Genomic DNA, 10,027 nt, shown 5'->3' on the forward strand with positions numbered 1-10,027 from the left:
TTGAGGAAAGATACTTGCTCCAAGTTTCAGGCTGTGAGAAGTTCAGTGAATAAGTAACGAGTATCACCCCTTCCATCATAATAAAAAAGCCCTGGTGACATGAGAGAGCCACAGCTGACAAATTTCACTCCCCAAGGAATGTACAATGAGGAAATTTTGTCAGCAGAACTCAAAGTTATAGGTTTCATGTTATTCATAAATGTGTTTCAAGGACAAATGGACACAAGAAGATGAGGATCTGTTAAAGGGGTGTCCTTGTAGAGAGCACCAGAGGACAGGAGGCCTGCCTGGCATGTTCAGCACCACGGACAGCACACTCCAAGGACCTGTGTGTGTGAAAGAGAGCCTCAGTTTAGGCTTCTGTGAATATTTCTCAAGCTTACTGTATCGGGAAGTAAATAAATCAATGTTCAAAAGTATTGAAGAGTGTGTTCTAGACCATTACTACACAACGGGTACACCTAAGGTTTACAATTTAAACTCAAATCTACCTGGCCCTTAAGACACATGTGCTTGGTATTTTGTCTTTTATTTGTATTTTTAAGTTTATTTTCTCCTCATTTTGCATGTGAACAGGACTATGTAAGGTTGTGAGTACAGTCCAAATGCATTCTATGGGGTATGTACAAGTAGAAAGTACAAAGACTGTGCAATCTATGCTCACTGTAATGGAGTCTAAGGATATCTCAAGTAAAACAGAAGCTACAAAATCGATATTTACAAGGTATTCGACCAGAAGAACTAGGGAATTGATGTGAAGGTCAATGGGTGTAGGTGCTGGGGATCCTAGTGAGGCCTATTCATTGGTTCTTATGTCTTGTCCTTCCTTTGTCTGTCCTGTTTAATCTGCATACTTTCCTCACAGCAGGGACTGCCAGCATTACAGCTAGGAGACATGATTGCTTGGCAACCTGGTTTCTTCACAGAATATCCTCTCTATGTAAAAAAGCTTCTACTCTTGTGAGAAAAAAATCACTGGTAACTACCTTTCCAATTCCTAGAAAAATTAACTGAAGTAGCATATATTGAAAAGATGATGTTGTAGATTATAAACTTTATTAAATATTTTGCAATTTCATAAACGCATTGGATCTTTTTCATTCCTAAATCTTCCTCCCCTAACTCCTCCCATATTTACCTGCATTTGCCTAGAATCTTCAATTTCATGTCTTCTTTGTTTAAAATAATAAAATGTAACTAATCAAGTTCAAATTGTGTTGTCCATATACTCCTGCATGTGGAGCCATCACTGGAGCAAAACTGGCCTACCAGTGGTAACACTCTTAAAGAAGTAGATTCTGACCTCTAAAAGCCATTAGCCATCTGGATTGAAACTCTTTAACCCTTTCTCCCTCTATGGGCAAATGTTGTCTGCTTTGATCTTTTGCAGCTATTGTGTAGGCAACCACAGTTGCTGTTAGTTCTTGAGTACAGCAGTCCTGTCACATTCAGAAGAAATGTGGAACTATTCTCTTCTGAGTATGTGAGTTCTGTGGAAGAACTTTGGATTCTCTCAACATTTCTATCTTCTCTTTTGTGATGGCCACTGATCCATGAGTAGAGGGTCATATGGAGGTCCCATTGCTAAACAACTCTAATGAGATCTGAAAGCTGCACAAATCTATGGGTAGAAAAGATAATTTAGTATTGCATACATTTATCAGAATTTAGTAGTAGGTTTATGGCTGGGGATATTTTGAACACATAAAACATGAGTTTTTGGCAAGGTTCACAATTAGACACATGGACCTAAAACCTAAGCAGGAAGTTCTCTACAGCATGTGTGCTACTATTGTACTCAGACATGCCTATACCTCTGCTCATATTGTAGCTCACAGGCTCAACTGGGTAGAACGGTTAGTGAAAGTTTTTTCACATTGAAGCCTACATAGCACTGTCCTGATGACTATAAAAGGTGGCCAGCTGTAAGGAAACTTCAGGGTCAGCAGTAACTTGATTTCTTCATGTCCTGCAACAACTCTGTGTGGAGTTTTCAGCAATAAGAACTTCACATCTAATTGTGATGAGTAACAAAAAGTAATGGGAATAGACTGGATGGTTTTCAGTGTTGGACATTTCTGACCAACAACTTAGGGAGAGGTAGCTCACATCTGGATCTGGAACTTTTATTTGGCAACTCATGGCTTCAGAAAGAAACTTTATATATATATATATATATATATATATATATATATGAATGTTTTAGAATGTTTTAGAATAATAGAAAAGATGTTCTTAGGGAGTTTTTTTTTTAATATTGATGTTGTATCTGAGAGACATTCATATGAATGACGAAATACATGTGGAAGTCTGAAGACACCTTGATGTTGTCAGTTCTTTCCTTTCACTAGGTAAATTCCAGAGATGGATCTAAGGGCATCACAATTGCCTATTAAGCTCTTTAATCCATTGAATCATCATACTGCACTAGATGGCTTTCTTTATAGATAGAATAAATATATCTGTTCCACCCCAAGGTCTGGTTGAGGAAAAAATTTCATAACATGCAGTTTGAAATATATTGGACTCACAGACTAGCATCTCCAGATATTACTGTGGAGTTATTTCATCTATCTTTTAACCATAGAAAATTATTAATAAACTTTAAGCTTATAAATGAAGTGTGAAATAATTATCAGTAATCAGAGACAATCTGTGAATTCTTATATCTTCTTTCTATGAACAGCCATTCCACATTTTCTGTACAGTCAATAAAATCCTTATCACTTCCAGTTTCCTTAGATAACAGCTAGCTTTGGTCTCTGCGGTTACCTGGCAAGACAAGAATGTGTAAGTCCTTACATAACAACAAGGAGTCCAAGGGCTCATTAATTCGCTATCAAGAGAAGGTTATTCCTGATCATCACAGACGAGTCAAATATGGTACAGTTATTTGGGGAAAACAGAACCAAACAAAACAAAGCCATCCCATTTTATCTTTTTTTTTAATTTTTAATATTTTTTATTACATATTTTCCTCAATTACATTTCCAATGCTATCCCAAAAGTCCCCCATACCACCCCCCACTTCCCTACCCACCCATTCCCATTCTTTTGGCCCTGGCATTCCCCTATATTGGGGCATATAAAGTTTGCAAGTCCAATGGGCCTCTCTTTCCAGTGATGGCCGACTAGGCCATCTTTCGATACATATGCAGCTAGAGACAAGAGCTCCGGGNTACTGGTTAGTNCATCATGTTGTTCCAACTATAGGGTTGCAGATCCCTTTAGCTCCTTGGGTACTTTCTCTAGCTTCTCCATTGGGAGCCCTGTGATACATCCAATAGCTGACTGTGAGCATCCACTCCTGTGTTTGCTAGGCNCCTGCATAGTCTCACAAGAGACAGCTATNTTTGGGTCCTTTCAGCAAAATCTTGCTAGTGTATGCAATGGTGTCAGTGTTTAGAAGCCATTTTATCTTAAGGTATCTTCTCAAATACTTTTATCATTTATAGCTATAAAATTAGAAATAAATTATCAGCCAAAACATTAAGAACTTAAAGATAGTACTGGGCGTGGTGGCGCACACCTTTAATCCCAGCACTTGGGAGGCAGAGGCAGGCAGAGCTGAGTTCAGGCCAACCTGGTCTACAAAGTGAATTCCAGGACAGCCAAGGCTACACAGAGAAACCCTGTCTCGAAAAACAAATCAAAAACAAAACAAAACAACAGCAACAAAAAAAGAACTTAAAAATAAATTGGGGCATTCTAAAAAATGAGAACTTCAGCTCATTGTTGTCATCAATGAAGTTTGGATTTACATTTCCAAGTTCAGGTGCCTACAGTCCATTACATTGCAAAGCACTAACAATACATTGATTTGAAATTCAGATGTCAGATAAAACATTGGTTCATACAGACAGATAAGGGCTATAGTTATTTCTAAGCCATTTTACACCAAATGAACAATTGACAACTAGCATCCATGAAGAACAAATAGTCTACAAAATTTCTTGCTCTAAATCACAAGGTTTAAATAAAGTCTATCATAGGTTTAAATTATTTTAAAATAAAGTAGACCGATTTCTCATTATCAATAGGGTCATGGAATTATTCACTCAGTAGGAAGAGTTTTACTTGATTAATGCATTTTTAAGAAAGTAAAGTTAGGTATAAATGAGAAAGTTATAAATAAATGTCACATCCTTTTAAGAAATACCCCATGCTTGTAATAACATGTTGTATGAGCAATAATCATAGATAATTTTATTTATAATAATAGAAATGAGATTAGTGGAGACAAGACAGAGATGGAGAAGAGATGATACAGTGTGGTCTTTGAAACAGGGAGAAGTAAAGGAAGGAAGAAAAATATTCAGTAGTGTTAAACCTGTCTCATCTTTATTTCTTTGAAATATGTTCTGACAACTTAACCAAAGGAAATTAATAATGATAGTTAACGAGTCAAAACAGGAAAAAGAAAATAACAAAACTGTCCAGTACAGAGATAACTTCACCTTGAAGACAAGCCATAGAAGAACAAGTAGGTAGACAAGTATGCCATCATTTTCTAGGACATAAATGTTATAAGTTTAACTACATTACCCAAATTCATATATTATTGTCCTTTACCCCAGTGCAGTAGAATATGACCTCATCTGGTAATAGACAAAATGCAGAGATAAATTGCTAAATGAGGATGATGTCATAATAGAATAGGAGGGTTTTGTAATTTAATGTCGTCTGTGTTCTTACAAGATAGGGAAATTTGAACAGAGGGAGGAATGTAGGACAGATATGTGAGAATAAAGGCAAGCAAAGGAATTAGACAGCAAAAAAACAGAGAAGCTACAGATAGTACAAAAGCCACAAAAGCAAGTCTGGGTCAATTTTTTTCCTTAGCTGGCTCAGAGTGGCAAGGTACTCTGTGATCTTGGTCATGTAACATCCAAATTTATTAACAAAACTGATTCCTTAGCCAGGCATATACTTTGTGATAGTGTGTTACAACTACCATAAAAACTGAATTTAATAATCAAGATTTATTCTGGTTGATTTTAAGTGCTAGATTTTTCTCTATTGATGAATACAATCCATGTACCCAGCTATCTTTGTTCATTTCAGTGAGTTTAAGCAAAAGAATGACACAGAATCTGAGATGAAAGAGTATTAAGACAGTGACAATGAGTGTGTACCACGTACATGCTACAATGGGCCAGTTCCTGATTATTTATATTGTTTGAACTTTATGACTTCCTATGAACCCTTTATCTTTTGACTTGAGGTTTCCAGTTAGGACCAATCTGTAGAAAATAAAGTAAGGCTATAATAGGTATTGCTGGAATGTTTGGTGGTTTGTTCATTTCTTTGTTTTTGTTTTATCTCACTGAGAAATCCATCATGAAAAAATTATTGCTGCCGAAGGAGTCATTGTGAGTTTTGGGGGCAAAATATTTTTATGGACTCTATGGTAAGCATAATGAGCTTGTCTGAAGGGTGGGACAATTTTCAGAAATTATATAAATACTGATCAATACTTTTAGGCAATGAACCCTTTAAAATATAATAACTTTAATAAATACAACTCATAAAAATGAAGTGATGCCCCAGAACTGACGTTTAAACAGAAAACATCTTTCAGGAGCAATTACTCTGTTTGGAGCCTACCGGATTAGAAAAAATTCCCCCTCCATGGACACCTGTGTCACAAAGCCAGAGTTAACGATATCAGACCACACAAATTATAGAGTACTACAATTGGAACATTACTATTCTTCTAGTTTCTTACAACAACGTCCTCAACAAAAGGATTGGCAAAAACAAATGGGCATAGTCACTTGTCAAAAAAATGCTTTCCTGAGTCAAATATCAGAGCTTGTATTCCTGGTGATCCAAAGTCCTTATACTACAGGGAAGAAGACTGTAGATTACTTTGGCCTTTGTAGATGTCGTTAAAGTCACCTGCATAGGAGACAATAAAGTGAAAGTATGGATTTTTTCTTTATTCTGATGTAATACCTGAACATCACAGAGAAGCATGTCATGCTGACTTCACTCTCCTAGTCTGTTCACTCCAAAGTCACTGATGTGAAATTTTGAAATCATGAAAAAGCAAGAATAATTTTGCAAGGACTTTTTCAATGTTATATCTTAAGAGAGTGAACACTTCCCAATTTCTGGCAATATATTTTAAAACATTGTGGTGGTTGTAGATTTACCATTATTAAAATAAGCTGAAGTCTTACCCATGTCCTAAATCTATTTCACACTACTTAGTTCACTTTGTCCTTTAGGTGAGCTTTATCCTCTCAATGGTTTAGGAAACTTGATCAAAGGCCATGCCATGGTGACACATGAGAAATCCTTCAGAGGCAGGGCTTAATGGGTGTCATAGAGTCATTGTAGGGGTGTCCTTAGACTGCAGGAGGCCTACCCTTCTTGATAATGGTAACTCTTTCCTCTCTTCCTGCCATGTGCCATGATATGTTCACCAGAACTGAATTGATAGTGACAACAGACCTTGTTGTGAGTAAAATAAACCTCTCGTTGTTCCATGTTGGGCTACCTTCAGGACGTTTTCAATGTAACATAAATTAGACAAATTACTTCAATAATTCAAATAGTCCAAAATAACTTAATCAATATTGCAAGCTTTATTCTGAAATCTGATTCCCATGACATAATCTTTCATTTCCTCATTTTTACTTTTCCAAACATTTTACATCTATCAACTCCAATAAGGTTTAACAGCCTGAAGGTATAGACTTAGTGTCACTTAGCAGTTTTGAACTTTGTATATTTCAGAATTCTTATCTCTGTATGATTTATTGTAAGTATTGAGCTGCAGATATGTAGGTCCAAGCTGAAAATACATTTTGCAGTGAAAATACTTTCTACCATGTGCCATAAGCCTTCACTGCCACTGTGTCTCCTCTTATTTTTATTCTTTTAAATTCAACTCGGTTTTGGGAGAGGAAATCATATATATAACAAAAAACAATACAAATAAAACCAAGCATTGTATAATATTTGTGTCAGATCTCATATCTTGAGGAAGAACTCATCACTTTTATTGTTTTTCAGCCAGAAATGCATAACCTGAATGAAACCACAAGACTTTATCAGTTATACACAAATTAAGGAAAGGGAATCTGGAGATTACCCCACCTAGGTATCCATCCCATCTGCAGACACCAAACCCAGACACTATTGCTGATGCCAAGAAGTGCTTGTTGATAGCAACCTAATAGAGCTGTCTCCTGAGAGGCTGTGCCAGAACCTGGCCAATACCTATGTGGAGTCAGGCAGCCAAACATCTGACTGAGCATGGGCATCCCAATGGAGAAGTTAGGGCAAGGGCTGAATGAACTGAAGGGGTTTGCAACCCCATAGGAAGAACAACAATATCCACCAACCAGACCCCTCCCAAAGCAATCAGCAACTAAACCACCAACCAAAGAGTACACAGTGGGGAGGACCCATGGGTCTAGCTGGATATGAAGCAGAGGATGGCCTTAACTGGCATCAATGGGAGGGAAGCCCCTTGGTCCTGTGTATGCTCTATGACCCAGGGTAGGGGAGTGCTACTGTGGTAAGGTGTGAGTGGGAGGGTAGGTGAGCACCCTCATAGAGACAGGAGTTAGGGGTAAGAGATAGGGGGCTTGTGGAGGGGAAACTGGAAAGGGGGATAACATTTGAAGCGAAAATAAATAAAATAACCAATAAAAATTATGTTATACCAAGAAAAATAAAGAATCATGCTATGAAACCATTGGCCTGGAATCTTGAAAAATCAGTGCCATGATTAGGAAAATTCAATTTTCTCTATTGAAGCACACTAAACATTTTAGTACACTCTCTGTAGCTAACAACACAATAAAAAACACACTGTGCAATTTTAAAGCAGCTTATTTGAGCTTACAACTCTGGGCCACACCTGAGGATGACATTCTTTATGACACAATCCTGAGAAGCACAGAACACCATGCTACGAGAAGAAACAGTTATTTGTTTCCACACCCTTTCTCTCTTCTCTCCCCTCCTTTCTCACTTTCCCTCCCTTTCTTCCTCTTCCTCTCTCTCTCTCTCTCCCTCTCTCTATTTATGTCTCCCCCTTTTCCTACTCTTTCTTCCATCTCTATGTCTTTGTCTCTCTGTCTCTTGACTCACAATAGGATTCAATGAATAGGAAGAGCCCTAACTTTATAATCTGATCGGACTATTTTTACTTCTTAAATGCCACAGTTCTGAAGGTTGTACTTGGATTAAATATCCACTGCCACCAGCTCTCTCAACAGTGAGAAAATCCATATTCAAACATTAAAAACAATAACAACAAACCCTCTAAATGCAATATGTGATTTGTTCAAAGGATGAACACAAGCAGCAGAAATGACACTGCTGAAATGCACATGGACTCCCATGCCAATGTGAATATTCTTTCTTTTCCTTTTCATTTTTTTAAGATTAATTTATTCTGTATATGTGAGTACGTTGTGGTTCTCCTCGGACACACCAGAGGAAGTCATCAGATCCTAAAACAGATGGTTTGTGAGCCACCATGTAGTTGCTGGGAATTGAACTCAGGACCTCTGGAAGAAAAGCCATTGTTCTTAACCACTGAGCCATTTCTCTGGCCCCATCAATGTGAATTTTTATTCTCAATAAGTATTCATTTATATGAGAAAATCTTGATTTTATATTTTTGAGATGCTAAACCTTTACTTTCATTTATTTTTAATCACTTTATTTATTTACACTCAAAATGCTGCCCCAGTCTCCTCAACAGGGTTCTTTCCCCCCACCTCCTGCCATTTGGCTCTGAGAGGGTGCTTCATTCCCAGGTATCCCCTTTCTCTGGTGCATCAAGATGACTCAGCTGTTAAAAGATAGGCTCACCAAAAAGAGCAAATGTTTATAAAATGCATTTTCAAGAGTTAAGGATCCTGCAAATACCACTAAATAACTTCTCTTCTGAGACTATACTTCAGTGAGAGAGCACTTGTCTACTACACCAAGCACCAGTAAAACAGAGAGTGAAAACTCTTTCAAATATATAAGTTGTTTTGAAACATTTGAATTAATAGTGATTTAATTATATGGGGTTTGTGCTCATTATGGCTTATATTTCGAAGTGTTGTTTTTTTTTTCCAAACATTTAGCTGAGCATGATGATGCACACCTTTAATCCCAGCAATGCAGAGCCAAGGGCAGGCAAATCTGATTTTAAGGTCACCCTGGATTACATTGCTAGTTCCAGGCTAACTAAGGATACTCTATCACAAAAAAAAAAAAAAAAAGTTTATAGCTGGGTAGTTGTGGCACATGCCTTTAGTCCAAGCACTTGGAAGGCACACAGAGGTCTAGGTTCAAGTGCATCCTGGTCTACAAATTAAGTTCTAGAGATCCAGGGATCGAACAAGCAACCCTGTCTCAAATGAACAAACGCAAAAATAAAGAAATGAACAAACAAGCATTTGTAAATGATAATAAATATATATTAAACTGTATCAAATAACTGAGAAGGATATGCTCATGCCCACACACACATACACCTCTGAAATGTTCTCTTTAAAGAAGATATTCAAATATACACTTATGGACCTATTGAAGGCAATTAACAATAGCATAAGATAGACAAACATGGTGACTTAGATGTATTATCCCAGCTACTCTGAATGCTGAGGCAAGTGGATTTCAATTTCAGAAACTTTCCAGGTGACAGATGCAAGTTCAAGATTCAGCCATGGGAAATGTCATGATATTCTGTCTCAAAAATTTACTATACTATATGACACTTACTAAATTTACGACACTATAGCTCATTCATGAACGTGGCCCTAGCATTTATGATCCCCTAGGTCCCATTTGTACAAATTATTATCATGTAAGAAGAAAGAAAGGGCAAAAGAAAGATGAAAACAAAGAAACAAAGAAAGAAAAATTTAGGTACCCAATGAGAGAAGTCATATGATGCTGCTAAATATCTTTCACTGTATAATCTCTATGTCATGTTAAGTAAGAAAGTAAAGGTGAATATATTGTCTGTTATCTTTGCATGGTCAGTCTTCCCCCACTAAGGTAAGCA

Source organism: Mus caroli, chromosome 5 (genome assembly GCF_900094665.2).
Source record: "Mus caroli chromosome 5, CAROLI_EIJ_v1.1, whole genome shotgun sequence".
NCBI classification, from domain to species: Eukaryota; Metazoa; Chordata; class Mammalia; order Rodentia; family Muridae; genus Mus; species Mus caroli.